This window comes from Phacochoerus africanus, chromosome 1 (genome assembly GCF_016906955.1).
Source record: "Phacochoerus africanus isolate WHEZ1 chromosome 1, ROS_Pafr_v1, whole genome shotgun sequence".
Classification (NCBI taxonomy): Eukaryota; Metazoa; Chordata; class Mammalia; order Artiodactyla; family Suidae; genus Phacochoerus; species Phacochoerus africanus.
In genome coordinates this window covers 149,530,655-149,549,041 of record NC_062544.1, presented here as the reverse complement: position 1 = coordinate 149,549,041, position 18,387 = coordinate 149,530,655, and the positions used below count along the sequence as shown (strand labels likewise).

Here is an 18,387-nt window from a genome sequence, read left to right as displayed (position 1 = left end):
GGATCCTTAACCACTGAGTGAGGCCAGGGATCGAACCCACAACCTCATGGTTCCTAGTCGGATTCGTTTCTGCTGTGCCACGATGGAAACTCCTAATTTATACTTTATAAATTTATTTTATGTCAGAAGTTACTTAGAGACTATAGGCTTCTGAGAGAAGCTGAAGGTTTTTCTTTTCCGCACCTTCAACTTGTATAACTAATTACTCATAGGAATAAAGAGTATTCTTTTGGGGAGTTGGAGGACATGTCTGTAGACATGGAAATATCTGTACTTTTCCTCAGGCTGTCACCTTCCTTTTTCTTTCTGCTATTAAAGTGGTTCCTCTGATTTTCATGCTTACTCATTCATTTGCCTTTTTTGTATGTATAAAGTTGGACTTAAGCCCTTATTTATTTATTTTTTTTCTTTTTACTGACACGCTTGTGGCATATGGAAGTTCCCAGGATAGGGGTTGAGTCAGATGGAGCTGCAGCTGCAGGCCAGTGCCACAGCCGTAGCCACAGCAATGTCAGATCTGAGCAACATCTGCAAGCTACACTGCCAGGGAGTAGGGATTGAGGCCAGGGATTGAACCCTCATCATCATGGATACTAGCTGGGTTCTTAACCTGCTGAGCCACAGTGGGAACTCCTAAGGCCTCATTCTTATGAAAAGAGTTCGAGAACATTCTTAATGGACTGGGATTCATAATCTAGCTTTGCTTTTAAAATAGACTACCCTCTATATAGGCTGGATGTAACTAGCCTCATATACATTCTTTTCCTTTAATTTTTCACTTCAGGAGGGAACAGTATTTGTCAGAACAACACAGGCATCTAATTTTTAAGTAATAGTATCAAAGAAGAAAGTTCTTTTGAAAGTTAAGGGGAGTTCCTGTCATGGCTCAGTGGAAGTGAATCTGACAAGCATCCATGAGGACACAGGTTCAATCCCTGGCCTTACTCAGTGGGTTAAGGATCCAGTGTTGCCATGAGCTGTGGTGTAGGTTGCAGATGAGGCTTGGATCTGACGTTGCTGTGGCTGTGGCCTAGGCCACAGCTCTGATTTGACTCCTAGCTTGGGAACCTCTATATGCTGTGAGTGCGGCCCTAAAAACCAGAAAAAAAGAAAGTTAAGGGCTTTTATTCTTCCTAGTTCATGAGTTAAGTCAGAAAGCAAACATAAAGTTTTCAGTTTTCTGTCAGCTGCCTCCTTAGACCAGATTTTGGGATGAGATCAAAAGATGAATAGTATTAAGAGATGAGCGGTAATAACAGCCAAGGCAGAATCATCCAGGACCTTTCTTGTGGATAACCTTCATGAATGGTGAGAGAATAAGGGAGAAGCAGGGAAGACAAGATAAAAATTACCATTGCAAACCCTGGATTTAGTTTGTGTGCTCCTGAAAATGAAATTTAAAAAACTCCTAATGTTGGTTATTTTATGAATTTCTTACACCTGCATTATAAGAGTTGTAGGTTTCCAACATTTTAGTTATTTTTCTCTCTGTATAGATATATCTAATATAAACTCTGTGTGGGTGCCAGGTGATGAGTAGTCCACATTCTGTATGTTTATTCCTATATCTAATACAGGGTATTTATGAAAAATCTCTAAAAGCTATAAAAAATGTAGGTGGAAACAACATTGCCATTTACACTTTTCTCTAGACTTCCTCTTTTACCTATAAATTATTTAGAAGTATATTGTTTAATATCCAAATATTTGGGAGAATTTTTCCCCAAATTTTTTGCATTTAATTTTTTCTCTTTTATGGTTGGAGAATGTGCTTTGTATTTTTTATTTTAGAGGTTTGTTTTATGACCCAGAATATGTATGGTATGTGTTTGTGAATCTTCCATGTGTACTTGAAAAGTATGTACATTCAGTGGATTTTGGGTGGAGAATGCTTTAAATGTCCCTTAGTTTAAGTTTGGTGATAGTACTGTTGAGGTCTCCTTCGTGATTTTCATCAATTACTGAGAGATGAGTGTTGAGCTTTTCCAGCTATAATTGTAGATTTGTCTCTTTCTCCTGTCAAATCTATCACTTTTTCCCGCATGTATTTTAAAGCTCTGATTTTAGGTGCATACACATTAGGATTGTTATGACTTCTTGGATAATTGACCCCTTTATCAGTATGTAATGCCTCTCTCTATCCTTGACAGTCTTTCTTGTTCTAAAGTCTACTGTGTCTGAAATTAATTTGGCTCTACTGACTTTCTTTTGATTAGTATTTATATAGTATCTTTATTTTTTAGCTCTTTTTATCTAAATCTTTATACTTAGTGGGCTTCTTGGAGATGGCATTTATCTTGATCTTGCTTTTTCATCTAATTTGACAATTTGTCTATTACCTGGCCCTTTTAGACTGCATTTAATTATTAATATAGTTAGATTAAAATTTGCTATCTTGCTAGCTTTTCCCCTTTTTTCTCCCTGACTAGCTGTTTTCTATTTGTTATATTTCTTTATTTTTTTTCTTCTGACTTCTCTGATGTGAATTGAGCTTTTTATTGTTGTTCTTTTATCTACCTTATTGACATATTTCTTTAAAGTGGTTTTTAGTGGTTGCCCTTGAGTTTACAGTATACATTTTAAAATAGGAATTTACCTTCAAATGATATTATACCACTTCACATGTAGTACATGTATCTTATTATAGTATATTCCTAATTTTTCCTTTTACTGTCACTGTGGTACATTTCACTACATATGCTGTAAATACCCAATGCTTTGTTACTGCTTTAAACAGTCTTTTAGAGCAGTTAAAAATATGAAAAGGAAAACATTCTGTTTTACCTTCATTTAGTCATCATTTCTTTTTGTAAATAACAAGCTTCTTTCATTTTCTTTCTGCCTTGAAGAACTTCCTTCAATATCTCTTATATTCTTCAATATATTCTTATAGGGTGGATCAGCTGGCAGTGAATTCTCTGTTTCTGTTTGTCTGGAAAAGTCTTTTTTTTTTTTTTTTCTTTTCCATTGTGGTTTATTACAGGATATTGAATATAGTTCCCTGTGCTATAGAGTAGGACCTTGTTATTTACCTCTTTTATATGTTGTAGTTGGTGTCTGCCAATCCCAAACTCTTAATTTAGCCCTCCCGCACCCTCTTTCTCCTTTGGTAACTGTAAGTTTGTTTTCTATGTTCGTGAGTCTGTTTCTGTTTTGTAAATAAATTCTTTTGTATCGTATTTTATTATTTATTTATTTATTTTAGGGCCACACCCACAGCATGTGGAAGTTCCGAGGCTAGGGATCAAATTGGAGCTACAGCTGCTGGCCTACACCACAGCCACAGCAACCTGGTATCTGAGCCACGTCTGCTTCCTACACCACAGCTCACAGCAATGCTGGGTCCTTAACCCACTGAGCGAGGCCAGGGATCGAACCTGCATCCTCATGGTTCCTAGTCGGGTTCGTTAACCACTGAGCCATGAAGAGAACTCCCATTTGTATCATATTTTAGATTCCACCTGTAAGTAATGTCATGAGGTGTTTGTCTTTCTCCTTCTGATTTACTTCACTTAGTATGATAATCTCTAGGTCCCTCTAAGTTATTGAAAACGGCATTATTTCATTCTTAATGGAGTAGTAATCCATCTTCGTTATGCATTTCTCTGTTGATGAACATTTAGTTGCTTCGATGTCTTGGCTATTGTAAACACTGCTACAGTGAACACTGAGGTTCATGTATCTTTTCAAATAATAGTTTTGTCCCAATATATGCTCAGGAGTGGGATTATAGATCATATGGCCACTCTATTTAGGAACCTCCATAATGTTTTCCATAGTGATTGCATCAGTTTAAATTGGGAAATTTCCTCTTCACTTATGAAGGATATTTTCACTGAATCTTTTTTTTTTTTGTATTTTTTAGGGCCAGACCTGTGGCATATGGAGGTTCCTAGGCTAGGGGTCGAACTGGAGCTGTAGCTGCTGGCCTACATCACAGCCACAGCAGTGCCAGATCCGAGCCACATCTGCTTCCTACACAACAGCTCATGGCAACGCTGGATCCTTAACCCACTGACCAAGGCCAGGGATCAAATCGTCGTCCTCATGGATGCTAGTCAGATTTGTTTCTGTTGCGCCATGACAGGACTCCCTCACTAGACCTAGAATATTGGTTGGACAGTTTTTTTTCTGTCAGCATTTTAAAGTTGTCAACCCACTATCTTCTTACTTGCAGAGTTCAATAGGAAGCTTGTTATAATCCTTATCCTTGTTCCTCTGCATGTGATGCATTTCCCCATCTTTGCCTGCCTTCACGATTTTCTCTTCACCTTTCAGCGGTTTGCATATGATATGCCTAGGTATTCTTTTTGTTTTGTTTCGTTGAGTTTTTGTTGTTTATCTTGTTTGATGATTTTGAAGCTTCGTAAATCTGTAGTTTAGGAGTGTAGCACAGAGGAAGTGAATCCGACTAGTATCCACAAGGATGAGAGTTTGATACCTGGCCTTGCTCAATAGGATGGGGATCCAGCATTGCATTTAGCCGTGGTGTAGGTCGCAGGCTCGACTTGGATCTGGTGTTGTGGCTGTGCTGTACTCCGGGAGCTATAGCTCCAATTTGACCCCTAGGCTGGAATTGCCATACGCCATGGGTACTGCCCTAAAAACCAAAAAAAGAAAAAAGAAAAATCTGTACTTTGGTGTCTTGTCATCAATTTTGATAAGTTATTAGCCACACACATGTTTCTTCTGCTCTGTTCTTTTTTTCTTCAGGCATTCTAAGTATGTGGGTGTTAATCTGTTTGATATTTTCCCACAGTTCTTGATGTTCTTTTCTGTTTTTTCTACTTTTTTTCCTCTTTACATTTCCATTTGGGTAATTTCTATTATCCTGTCTTCAAGTTTGTGGATTGTTTTTCAGCTGTTTCAAGTCTACCAATAACCTTGTCAAAAGCATTTGTTACCATATTTTTATTTATTTATTTGATTATTTGTTTTATTACAAAATGAATTTATTACATTTATAGTTGTACAATGATCATCACAATCCAATTTATAGGATTTCCATCCCACAATCCCAGCACATCCCCCCACCCCCTGATCTGTCTCCTTTGGAAACTATAAGTTTTTCAGAGTCTGTGAGTCAGTATCTGTTCTGCAAAGACGTTCAGTCTGTCCTTTTTTCAGATGCCACATGTCAGTGAAAGCATTTGATGTTGGTGTCTCATTGTCTGACTGACTTCACTTAGCATGATAATTTCTAGGTCCATCCATGTTACTAAAAATGCCAGTATTTCGTTCCTTTTAATGGCTGAGTAATATTCCATTGTGTATATATACCACATCTTCTTTATCTACTCCTCTGTCGATGGACATTTAGATTGTTTCCGTGTCTTGGCTATTGCATAGAGTGCTGCAATGAACATTGGAATACATGTGTCTTTGCGAGTCATGGTTTTCTCTGGATAGATGCCCAGGAGTGGGATTGCTGGATCAAATGGTAGTTCTATTTTGAGTTTTCTGAGGCATTGCCATACTGTTTTCCACAGTGGTTTTACCAATTTACAATCCCACCAACAGTGTAATAGGCTTCTTTTTTCTCCACACCCTCTCCAGCACTTATTGTTTGTAGATTTTTTTGATGATGGCCATTCTGGCTGGTATAAGGTGGTACCTCATAGTGGTTTTGATTTGCATTTCTCTAATAATGAGTGATGTTGAACATCTGTTCATGTGTTTTTCGGCCATCCGTATGTCTTCTTTGGAGAACTGTGTGTTTAGATCTTCTGCCCATTTTTTGATGGGGTCATTTGTTTTTTTGGTATAGAGCTACAGAAGGTGTTTATAAATTTTGAAGATGAATCCTTTGTCAGTTGATTCACATGCAAAGGTTTTGTCCCATTCTGTGAGTTGTCTTTTCATTTTGTTTAGGGTTTCCTTTGCTGCGCAGAAACTTTTAAGCTTAATTAGGTCCCATTTGTTTATTTTTGTTTTTATTGTCAGTTGGATCTGAGAAGATGTTGCTGTGGTTTATGTCAGAGAGTGTTTGGCCTGTGTTTTCCTCTAAGAGTTTGATAGTGTCTGGTCTTCTATCTAGGTCTTTAATCCATTTGGAGTTTATTTTTGTGTATGGTGTGAGGGAGTGTTCTGATTTCATTCTTTTCCATGTGGCTGTCCAGTTTTCCCAGCACCGCTATTGAACCAGCCGTCTTTTCTCCATTGTCTGTTCTTGCCTCCTTTGTCGTAGATGAGTTGGCTGTAGGTGTGTGGGTTTAATTCTGGGCTTTCTATCCTGTTCCACTGATCTCTATTTCTGTCTTTGTGCCAGTACCATATGGTTTTGATGATTGTTGCTTTGTAGTATAGTCTGAAGTCCGGGAGCCTGATTCCTCCAGCTCCATTTTTCTTTTTCAGGATGTCTTTGGCTATTGTGGGTCTTTTGTGCTTCCGAACAAACTTTAAAATATTTTGTTCGAGTTCTGTGAAGAATGTCCTTGGTAATTTGATAGGGATTGCATTGAATCTGTAGATTGCCTTAGGTAGTGTAGTCATTTCGATAATATTAATTCTTCCAGTCCACAAGCATGGTATATCTATCTTTCCATCTATTTGTCTTTGATTTCTTTCATCAGTGTCTTAACAGTTTTCAGAGTACAGGTCTTTTGTCTCTTTGGGTAGGTTTACTCCTAGGTATTTTATTCTTTAGGATGCGATGGTAAATGGGATTGTTTCTCTAATTTCTTTTTCTGATCTTTTATTGTTAGTATATAGAAATGCCATTGAAGAGTTCCCGTCGTGGCTCAGTGGTTAACGAATCCGACTAGGAACCATGAGGTTGAAGGTTTGATCCCTGGCCTTGCTCACTGGGTTAAGGGTCTGGTGTTGCTGTGAGCTGTGGTGTAGGTTGCAGACGTGGCTTGGACCCTGCATTGCTGTGGCTCTGGCCTAGGCCGGTGGCTATGGCTCCGATAGACTTCTAGCCTGGGGACCTCCATATGCTGCAGGAGCAGCCCTAGAAAACGTAAAAAGACAAAAAAAAAAAAAAAGAAATGCCGCCAATTTCTGTGTATTAATTTTGTATCCTGTGACTTTGCCAAATCCATGGATGAGCTCTAACAGTTTTATGGTAGAGTCTTTAGGATTCTCTAGGTATAGTATCATGCATCTGCAAATAGTGATAGTTTTACTTCTTCCTTTCCAATTTGGATTCCTTTTTATCTCTTTTACTTCTCTGATTGCCATGGCTAGGACTTCCAAAACTATGTTGAATAGTAGTGGTGAGAGCAGACATTCTTGTCTTGTTCCTATCTCAGCGGGATTTCTTTCAACTTTTCACCATTGAGAGTGATGTTCGTTGTGGGTTTGTCATACATGGCCTTTATCATTTTGATGTATGCTCCCTCCATGCCCTCTTTCTGAAGGGTTTTTATCAGAAATGGGTGTTGGATTTTGTCAGAGGCTTTTTCTGCGTCTATTGAGAGGATCATATGGTTTTTATCCCTCAGTTTCTTAATCTGCTGTTTATCACACTGATGGATTTGTGGTTATTGAAGAACCCTTGCATCCGTGGGATATATCCACTTGAATATGATGTACAATTCTTTTAATGTATTGTTGGATTTGGTTTGCTTACTATGTTGTTGAGGATTTTTGCATCTATGTTCATCAGTGAAATTGGCCTGTAGTTTTTTTTTTTGTGGTATCTTTGGTTTTGGTATCAGGGTGATGGTGGCCTCATAGAATGATTTTGGAAGTATCCCTTTCTCTGGAATTTTTGAAATAGTTTCAGAAGGATAGGTGTTAGCTCTTCTCTAAAGGTTTGATAGAGTTCTCCTGTGAAGCCATCTGGTCCTGGACTTTTGTTTGTTGAAAGTTTTTAAATCACGGTTCCAGTTTCATTTCGTGTGATGGGTCTATTCATCTTTTCTATTTCATCTTGGTTTAGTCTTGGAAGATTGTACCTTTCGAAGAATTTGTCCATTTCTTCTAGTTTTTCCATTTATTGGCTTATAGTTGCATATAGTAGTCTCTTATAATCCTTTGTATTTCTTTTTTTTTTGTCTTTTGTCTTTTTGTTGTTGTTGTTGCTATTTCTCGGGCCGCTCCCGCGGCATATGGAGGTTCCCACGCTAGGGGTTGAATCGGAACTGTAGCCACCCGCCTACGCCAGAGCCACAGCAACGCGGGATCCGAGCCGCGTCTGCAACCTACACCACAGCTCACGGCAACGCCGGATCGTTAACCCACTGAGCAAGGGCAGGGACCGAACCCGCAACCTCATGGTTCCTAGTCGGATTCGTTAACCACTGTGCCACGACAGGAACTCCAGTATTTCTGTGATGTTCACTGTAACTTGTTCTTTTCTAATTTTATTGATTTGAGTTCTCTCTCTCTCTCTCTCTCTCTTTTTTTTTTGTCTTTTTGCCATTTCTTGGGCTGCCCCTGCAGTATATGGAAGTTCCCAGGCTAGGGGTCGAATCGGAGCCTTAGCCACCGGCCTACGCCAGAGCCACAGCAACGCGGGATCCGAGCCGCGTCTGCAACCTACACCACAGCTCACAGCAACGCCAGATCGTTAACCCACTGAGCAAGGGCAGGGACTGAACCCGCAACCTCATGGTTCCTAGTCGGATTCGTTAACCACTGCGCCACGACGGGAACTCCCTCTCTCTTTTTTACTTGATAAGTCTGGCTGAGGCTGTATCAATTTTATTGATCTTTTCAAAGAACCAGCTTTTCGTTTCATTGATCTTTTCAGTGGTTTTCTTCATTTCTGTTTCATTGATTTCTGCTCTGATCTTTATGATTTCTTTCCTTCTACTAACTTTAGGTCTTGTCTGTTCTCTCTCTAGTGAATTTAGATGTAAAGTTAGGTTGTTTATTTGAGCTTTCTTGTTTCCTGAGGTGGGCTTGTATTGCTATCAACTTTCCTGTTAGAATGGCTTTTGCTGCATCCCATAGGTTTTGGAGTGTCATATCTTTGTTGTCATTTGCTTCTAGGTATTTTTAAATTTCCTCTTTGATTTCTTCAGTGATCCATTGGTTGTTTAGTAGCATGTTGTCTAGTCTCCACATGTTTGTGTTTTTTGCAGCTTTTTTGTTGTTGTTGATTTCCATTCGTATAGCATTGTGATCAGAAAAGATGCTTGGTATGATTTCAATTTTCTTAAAGTTACCAAGGCTTGATTTGTAGCCCAGGTTGTGATCAGTCGTAGAGAATGTTCCATGTGGACTTGAGAAGAATGCGTATTCTGTTGCTTTTGGATGGAATGTCCTATAAATATCTATTAAGTCGATCTGGTCTAATGCTTCATTCAGGGCCTGTATTTCCTTATTGATTTTCTGTCTGGATGATCTGTCCATTGCTGTAAGTGGGGTGTTAAAGTCCCCCACTATTACTGTGTTATTGTTGATTGGTCCTTTTAAGGTTGTCAGCAGTTGCCTTATATATTGTGGTGAACCTATGTTGGATGTGTAGATATTTAAAATTGTTCTGTCTTCTTCTTCTAGTAATCCTTTAATCATTAGGTAGTGACTTTCCTTGTCCCTTAAAATATTCTTCATTTTAAAGTCTATTTTGTCTATTATGTGTACTGCTACTCCAGCTTTCTTTTGATTCCTGTTTGTATGGAATATTGTCTTCCATCCTCTCACTTTCACTTTGTATGCATCCCTAGAAGTGAAGTGGGTCTCTTGAAGACACCATATATGTGGGTCTTGTTTTTGTATCCATTCAGCCAGTCTATGTCTTTTGGTTGGGGCGTTTAGTCTATTAACATTTAAGGTAATTATTGATATGTATGTTCTTCTTGCCATTTTATTAACTACTTTGGATTTGTTTTTGTTGCTCTTTTTTCTTCCCTTCTTCTCTTGTTCTGTCTTCTTGTGGTTTGATGACTATCTTTAGTGTTGTATTTGAGTTGATTTTTCTTATTTGTTTGCATATCAATTGTAGATTTTTGGTTTGCAGTTATTCTGAAGTTTTGATATAAGACTCTATATGTATACGAGATTGCTTTAAGTTGTTGGTCTCTTAATTCCAAGTGCATCTCCAGTGTTTTGCATTTGTACCCTCCTCTTCTCATGATTTCTGATCTTGGTGGCATAATTGTGTGTGGATGATTTTGTATCTTTACTGTATGTATACATTTACTGGCGAGCCTTGTCATTTGTGGTATTTTTGTTTCTGGTTGTGGCCTTTTCTTTTCTGCCTAGAGAAGTTCCTTTAGTATTTGTCGTAAAGCTGATTTAGTGGTGCTGAATTCTCTTAGCTTTTGCTTCTCTGTGAAGCTTTTGACTTCTCCTTCAAATCTGAATGAGAGCCTTGCTGGGTGGAGTAATCTTGGTTGGAGGTTTTTTCGTTTCATCACCTTAAGTATATCATGCCAGTCCCTTTTGGGCTGCAGAGTTTCTGCTGCAACATCTGCCAGTAACCTTATTGGGGTTCCCTTGTATGTTATTTGTTTCTTTTCCCTAGCTGCTTTCAGTATTTTCTCTTTGTCTTTCATTTTGGTCAGTTGATTAATATGTGTCTTGGGGTGTTCCTCCTTGGGTTTATTTTATATGGTATTCGTGGTGCTTCCTGGATTTGAGTGAGTGGTTCCTTTCCCATGTTAGGAAAGTTTTCGTTTATTATGTCTAAGGATATTTTTTCTGTCCCTTTCTCTCTCTCTTCTCCTTCTGGCACCCCTGTAATACGGATGTTGGTGCGTTTAACATTGTCCCAGAGTTCTCTGAGACTCTCTTCATTTCTTTTCAATCTTTTTTCTCTTTTCTGTTCTGCATCAGTGATTTCCACTAGTCTGTCTTTCACCTTGCTTATTCGTTCTTCTGCCTCCTGTATTCTGCTGAGGGCTGCTTCTAATGATTTTTTTATTTCAGTTATTGTATTTTGCATCTCTTCTTGTTTAAGTTTTGTATCTTGTATCTCTTTGCTCAGTGTTCCCTGTAAGTTATGCATCTTTGCCTCTAGTTTAATTCCTATGTCTTGCATCATCTTCAGCATCCACAGTCTAAAGTCTTTTTCCTGGAGGCTGATGATCTCCTGATCACTTAGCTGATTTTATGGGGTTTTTCTTTCTCCCTTATTTGAGTTATAGTTCTCTGTCTTTTCATTTTTATAGGTTTTTGGCGTGGTGACCTTTTTACAGATAATAGAGTTGTAGCCTGTCTTACTTCTGGTGTCTGGCCCTCTTTGTGGCTGAAGTAGGTACTGGGGGGCTTGCTGTAGGCTTCCTAATGGGAGGGACTGATGCCTGCCCACCGGTAGGTAGAGCTGATTCTAATCCCTCTGTTGGGTGGCGCTTTGGCTTTGTCTCTGGGTGAGATTAGAGGCTGCTGTGTGCCTGGGGGTTCTTTAGGCAGCCTGTTTATTGATGGGTGGGGCTGTGATCCCACCTCAATTGTTGTTTGACCTGGGTCTTCTCAGCACTTATGGGTGGGGCCATACTTTCCCCAAATGGCCACCTCCAGAGAAAGGCATGCTGTTGAATATTCCTGAGAATTTTACTTTCAATGTCCTTTCCCCACAACAAGCCACATTCACCCCTGTTTTCCCAGGAGGTCCTCCAAGAACTGCAGTCAGGTTTGATCCATATTCCTGTGGAGACTTTGCTTTACCCTGGGACCCAGTGCACATGAAAGTCTGTGTTCGCCTTTTAAGAATGTGGTCTCTGTTTCCCCCAGTCATGTGAATGTCCTGCGCACAAGCTCCACTGGCCTTCAGTGCCAGATCTCCAGGGGCTGTTTCTCCCAGCGCCAGATCCCCACACATGGGAGTTTGATGTGGGGCTCAGAACTCTCACTCCTGTAGGTGAGTGTTTGTGAACCAGTTACTTTCCAGTCTGTGGGGCTTCCCACCGGGAGGTATGTGGTTGCTTATATCATGTAGTTGCCTCTCCTAGCTCTTATGTGGCCTCCTCTTTGTCTTTTGGAGTAGAATATCTTTTTGAAAGTTTTTCCGGTTCATTTGGTTGAAGATTGCTCATCCTTTAGTTGTGAATTTTGTTGTTTTTAGGAGAGAAGTTGAGCTCCAGTCCTTCTATTCTGCCATCTTAATCCCATCCTCCACCATATTTTTATTTTTAGTATTTCCACTTGATTCTTCCTTATGATTTCCATGTCTCTGTAAAATTACCTGTCTATTCTTATATGTTATCTGCCTTTTCCTTTAGAGTCTTTACCATACTAATCATGTTTTAAATTCTCTGTTTTATAATTCCCAATTCTATATCATATTGGAGTCTATTTCTAATGATTGCTTTGTTTCTTCAAGCTGTGTTTTTATTACTGTCTTTGGCATGCTTTATAATTCCTTGTTGAAAGCTGACCATTTTGTATAGGATATGAAATACTGAGGTGAATATCTGATCTGCTTGGAAAAGCCTGGAAGTTTCCTTCTACTAGTCCTTTAGGGTAACATTTGTATTAATCTGTTACAGATTGGGCTATGTTTAAAGTTTATTATTCCTATGGTTACCAGAGTTAACATTTGTTGTTGCCATGGAAACTGGAAGCTTCAGATTTTCCTAGTGTTCCTCATTTCCCTCCTTGGCTTTGGTTTTCGCTTTGTGCCGTTTCACACAGTGAGTCTGTTTCTTGCAGCTATATTCCACTGTTATTTTTACTCAAAGCTTGTTAGCGTGGTAGTGGAAGGTGGGGGGAATTCTGTGATGATGCATTAAGCCTCAGTAGGCAGGCACTAGACCTTGGCTCAGAGGTGTGCCTTCATAAAACTTTGTGCTCCACTTCTAGGAGTGGAGTATTTCCCCTTCTTTCTTTTTTCCCAATGGCAGTGTCTAGGTTAGGTTTTTTGTTTGAATTTTATTTTATTTTATTTTTTAAGTGATTTTTATTTTTTCCCATTATAGCTGGTTTACAGTGTTCTGTCAGTTTTCTACTTTATAGCAATGTGACCCAGTCACACATACACATATACCTTCCTTTTTCTCACATTATCATGCTCCATCGTAAGTGACTGGATATAGTTCCCAATGCTATACAGCAGGATCTCATTGCTTATCCATTCCAAAGGCAATAGTTTGCATTTGGTAACCTCAAATTCTCAATCCATCCCACTACCCCACTCCGGCAACCACAAGTCTATTCTCCAGGTCTGTGATTTTCTTTTCTGTAGAAAGGTTCATTTGTGCCGTATATTAGATTCCAGATATAAGTGATATCATATGGTATTTGTCTTTCTCTTTCTGACTTCACTTAATATAGAGTCTCTGGTTCTGTCCATGTTGCTGCAAATGGCATTTGTTTTTTGAATTTTAAATTTTTATTTTTTAAAAGAGGAGCAATATGTTAGGTAAAAATAATGCTAATAGTTTATATTATGGATGGGCATGGAATGGAAAAAAGGGAACAATTAGTTCAGAAGAATCAAATAGTTTCTCCTCCACACACATATATCAATACTTTTCTTTTTTGGCTGCACCCATGGCAGGTGGAATTCCCTGGGCCAGGGATCAAATCCTTGCCACAGCAGTAACCTCACCACAGCAATGAAAATGTCAGATCTTTATAGGTTAGGTTTTTTTTAAGCTTTTTCTTCTCTTTTCTTTTTTTTTTTTTTCTTTATACAGCCACACCTGCAACATGTGTAAATTCCTGAGCCAGGGGTCACATCTGGGCTGCAGTTGGAGCCTGTGTCACAGCCATGGCAACACTGAATCCAGGCTGCATCTACAGTCTGCACTGCAGCTTGCAGCAATGCTGGATCCTTAACCTGCTGAACAAGACACAGGGATCGAACCCGCATCCTCACAGGGACAATGTCAAGTTCTTAGCCTACTAAGCCACAAGGGGAACTCCAGCCCTTTCTTCTTGAGCTAAAGTTTTTAAGCCCCTTTTAAAGCCCTTTCCCCTGGATTAAGATAGTTAATTTAGAGAGATAGTGGAGATTGGGTGTCAGTCTCCTTTTCTATCTTCCAGCTATAGTAAGAGTCTCTCAGTGTTCTCAGGTTACAGGCCTTGGTGGGTTTTTTCTCATGTAGATTATGGCTTTTGTTCCATAGGGAGATAGGGGAAATAGGGCTGGACTGATTGGCATTGGCTGCCAACCTCCACAGGGGTGGGGGCAAGGATGGGGAGCTTTCTTTGTATTCTCTCTGATCCCTCCTACCCCATTAGCCTTTTGATTTTGAGGTTTCTGGAGGAAAAACATGTCATAGGGTGGAAACTATCCTATGCTTGCAGCCCCCAGGGACTTGATACTCCTATGCTAGCCCACATTCAGTCCTTAGCAATTTGTCAAAATTTGTGGTTTAATCTTCCTAAGTGCCCTGTCTTTTATGCTCTCGGGGCTATGTTTCCTTTAGTTAGAAAGAAAGTCATCCCTCCTTAAAGGTTTTAGGGGCTTGTCCATACCTTTGTGTTGCTCCATCCCTGTTGAATTCCCTTGAGGTTGGGTCAGAGGACATTGTGGGTGGTATGCAGATTGTGATTTCATCCACTCTTTCTAAACTTTAAGACCTTAAGAGACCTTAAGAGAATAACTTGTGAGACTTGCCTTGGTGCTCAGCATATGGATTAATTTTTGTAAGTGATCTCTTTGTGCTTAATAGAATATTTATTCTGTAGTTATTGGGTGCTATGTTATATAAATGTCGGTTTAGGTCCAGTTTGTTAACCATGCTACTCAGATCTATATTTAATTAAATTAATTAATTTATTTTTGCCTTTTTTTTTTTTTTTTTTTTTTTTTTAGGGCTGGACCTGTGGCGTATGGAAGTTCCCAGGCTAGGGGTTGAATCGGAGCTACAGTGCCAGCCTATGCCACAGCCATGCAAGGTCCGAGCTGCGTCTATGACCTAAACCATAGCTCACAGCAATGCCGGACCCTTAACCCACTGAGTGAGGCCAGGGATTGAACCCACATCCTCATGGATACTAGTCAAATTCATTTCTGCTGAGCCAGGATGGAAACTCCCCATATCTATATTTTATTTCTTCTTTTTTTCCCCTTTTTTAGGTCAATTATTCTATCAACTACTGAGAGAGATGTCAAAAATTTCCCCAATATAGATATTTTTCACCTTTCCTTGTGTTGTGTTTTTGCTAGGTTGTGCTTTATATATTTGGAGGCTGTTATTGCATGCATGAAAATTTTAAGTTATGTCTTCCTGATGAATTCTGCATTTAATCCTATGAATTACACCTTTATTAATGCTTTTTTTTGCATTATGGTGTATTTTGAGAGCTATTAATATAGCTAGAGCAGCTTTTGTTTAGTTTATGTTTGTTTGACCTTTTCAATACTTTTTATTTTAATTGTTCTCTGTATTTTAGGTGTGATTCTTATAAACACCATAATAGTTGATTTTTTTTTTTTTCTTTTTTGGCTGCTCTGTGGAATATGGAGTTCCCAGACCAGAGATCAAATCTGAGCCACAGTTGCAACCTGTGCTGCAGCTGTGGCAGCACCAAATCCTTTACCCACTGTGCCAGGCTGGGGATTGAACCTGCGTCCCTGCACTCCAAAGATGCTGCCAAGCCCGTTGTTCCCCAGTGAGAATTCCTGAATTTTTGTTTTTTATTTAGTATAATAATTTTTTTCTTTTGGTCCACTTACATTTAATGTAATTACTAGAATATTTGGGTTTAAACTTGAATCTTATATTTTGCTTTTTTTATGTCCTACCTGTTATCTTACTTTCCCTTCTTTTTGCAATTATTTGGATATTTTAATTCTATTTTTCCTTTCTATTAGCATAGTAGTCATATACTTTTCTACTATTTTTAAAGGTTTACCCTAGAAATTAAAACATGTGCTTACTTTCTTTATTCAAGTATGTAAGTTTATTTTTTCCCCAACATAATAATACTCACAAAGTAAAAATGCAAAATGTAGATAAAGATAGAAAGTACCCCGTCACATCTGCCTACCAGCCAGTCAATTCTCCTGATGACTCAGAAATGAGTTTCCACCATAGACAGAGATTCCCTTTCTAGTTGGGAAATCTTGGCCCCTATTTTCCTGCTTATTCATCCATCTTCTTATCCCTCAGTTGAAGTTTCTCCTTCGTGAAGCTTTTCTGAACAAATCTAACTGATCTTTTTCCTCCCTCACACATTTTAGTAATTATGTTGTTTTGTGCTGTTTTCCTTAAGTTTCAAGCATGTAAATCTTACTTTCCATCTTAGATTGTGAGGTCCTTGATGGTAAGATAAGATACTTTATTAGGTCTGTATAATGCTGAGCACATGCCAGATGCCCCCCCCTCCCATAATTGCCTAATAAATTGCTTCTCTGTTAATGGCCGTCAGAAGCTAGTTTTCCAGGAAATTTTCCAGTTTTGGTGAATCTTGAGCCTCAATTATACATTGTAGGTATAGTTTTTAAGACTTAGTTGATTTTGAATGCAAAATTACAGATGCAGAGTTGGAAGCAATGTGAAAAAATACTTGCTTATAAGAGAGTTCCCACTGTGGCTCAGCGGATTATGAACTCAAATAAGATCCATAAGGACATGGTTTCGATCCCTGGCCTAGTTCAGTGGATTAAGGATCTGGTGTTGCCATGAGCTGTGGTGTAGGTCACAGACTCGGCTTGGACCTGGTGTGGCTGTGACTGTGGCGTAGGCCTGAAGCTGCAGCTCCACTTTGACGCGTAGCCTGAAACTTCCAAATGCGAGAGGTGCAACCCTAAAAAAAAGCCACAAAGAAAAATTGCTTATAAAACTGTGCTGTTTTTCATGTATGTACTTGTTTGGCATTTCATGTTACTTTAAGGTTAGAATTAATGGAATATCCGTTCCTAATTCAGTAACATAGTGTAAAAATATTCATTACTGCTCATGAAATATGCTTTTTTTTCAGTTTTATTGTTCATTTTATTCAGTAAATACACAGAAGTGTCTTATAGAGTGGGGACTGTTGAGGAAACTAAAGAGCAGGGGGAAGGACACGCTTCACTTCTTGCTGACTTTCCCTGTATGCTTCTTCCTTAAGTATTGACAGATTACCTTTTTTCCAAAGTATTTTTTTCTCGATTATGTTTTTTATTATATCTGTGCAAAATTAGAAAATACTGACAAACACTAGAAAAAATTACCCTACTCCTGCCAGTTAGACGTGAACTTAACATTTTGTTATGTGTATACTTGTTTTTTGCGTGTGCATATATAGATGTTTCCCTCTTCTAAGTTTTTCACTTTGTTATTCTTAATGTTTGCTTTTCAGCTTTTCCTAAAAGGATTCCAATGCACCTTAGAAGTGCTTGAGGAAGAATGATAAAGGCAAGTATCCAACTCTTCATCATCTGTGAAGTAACTTGGTTCATAGCCAAACCAAAAGCTTTAGTCATCATATCTATCAAAAAAAGTGGAAAGAAAAACTTAAGGGAAAACAAAGAAAGGTACTGAACATATAATTTGGAATTTTTTGTGTGCAAAACTGTTGTAGAAAAATTGTTAAAAATTCTGAGAAATGCCTAGTGGCTGTCTTTCCCTCCTCTTTCTCACTTTTCATCCCTCCCTGTGCCCTGTTTCTCCCCTGTCCTTTTGTTCCTTTTCTCTTTACCCATTGCCTCTGCTTACTTAAAAGAGTTCTACGTTTTGGAGAAATGGAGTCAATGAAAGAGAATTCAACATTTCCTTCTTAAGAATGCTTACTTAAGCTTTACAGTTGAACTTGTTAAATCAGAGATCTCAATATGGTTATTTGGGAAATTTTATATACTGAGAAACAGTTATTATTCATTTGAATTATACTGTTTTCTTACAGAAGAAATTAGGAAAGTCCTAAAAAAACTTTCACATTGTTGAATTTCTTTAGTGCTTGCTTTCTTACTATCAGCAGTTTTATAGAGTTAATTATTACAGCAAAAATACTTTTGGCATTTTTGGCACAGTATTTGACTTCCATATAATATTTGGCATAAATTAAAATGTGGCCTTAAAGATTTTCTCTGGGATTATGGAAAATTTTACCAAGCTTCACAGTATTTGACAAGAAATATTTCTTTCTTTCTTTTTTTTGGACAAGAAATACTTCTTGTGATGATATCACAGCAGTAATACAGATAATAGGTACAACTACTGCATTACATCTTAGAGTGAAAGCAGCGAGTTGTTTTTCTACATTCTTATCTACCAACTTTGTTTAAAGGTCAGTTCTTTAGTATTCCATGTTAGGCAAACTTCTGTTTGTATCAAGATATGTTTTGCCTTTGGAAATCCCAGAGTTCATTACTGTTCCATTAGGTAATCTTTCCAGTTGTGTGGATAGCCTATATAAGCTTTTTAAATTGATACTTTATTTCTAGGTTTTCCTAGGAATGAAGGCATTTGCTTGTAATTGAGCAGCATTTTGAATTATTTGAAAATAAATGATATAAAAATACTAGTGAAATCTCAAATGAAGTTTCTGACATTTAAAATGTACCATATTCAGAGTTCCTGTTTTGGTTCAGTGGTAACGAACCTGACTAGTATCCATGAG

The 18,387-nt window shown here is 38.4% G+C and overlaps 1 protein-coding gene across 5 annotated transcripts in view; it reads left to right on the top strand.

Moving 5' to 3' along the window:
• TMCC1 (transmembrane and coiled-coil domain family 1) overlaps positions 1-18,387 on the top strand; it is a 261,795-nt gene that overhangs the window by 46,744 nt on the left and 196,664 nt on the right. For 3 of the 5 annotated variants that reach the window (XR_007135077.1, XR_007135078.1, XM_047781534.1), the window contains exon 1: positions 17,190-17,302. The gene's annotated coding sequence lies outside the window, so the exon portion shown is untranslated. The other 2 variants (XM_047781543.1, XM_047781553.1) reach the window with 1 other exon arrangement.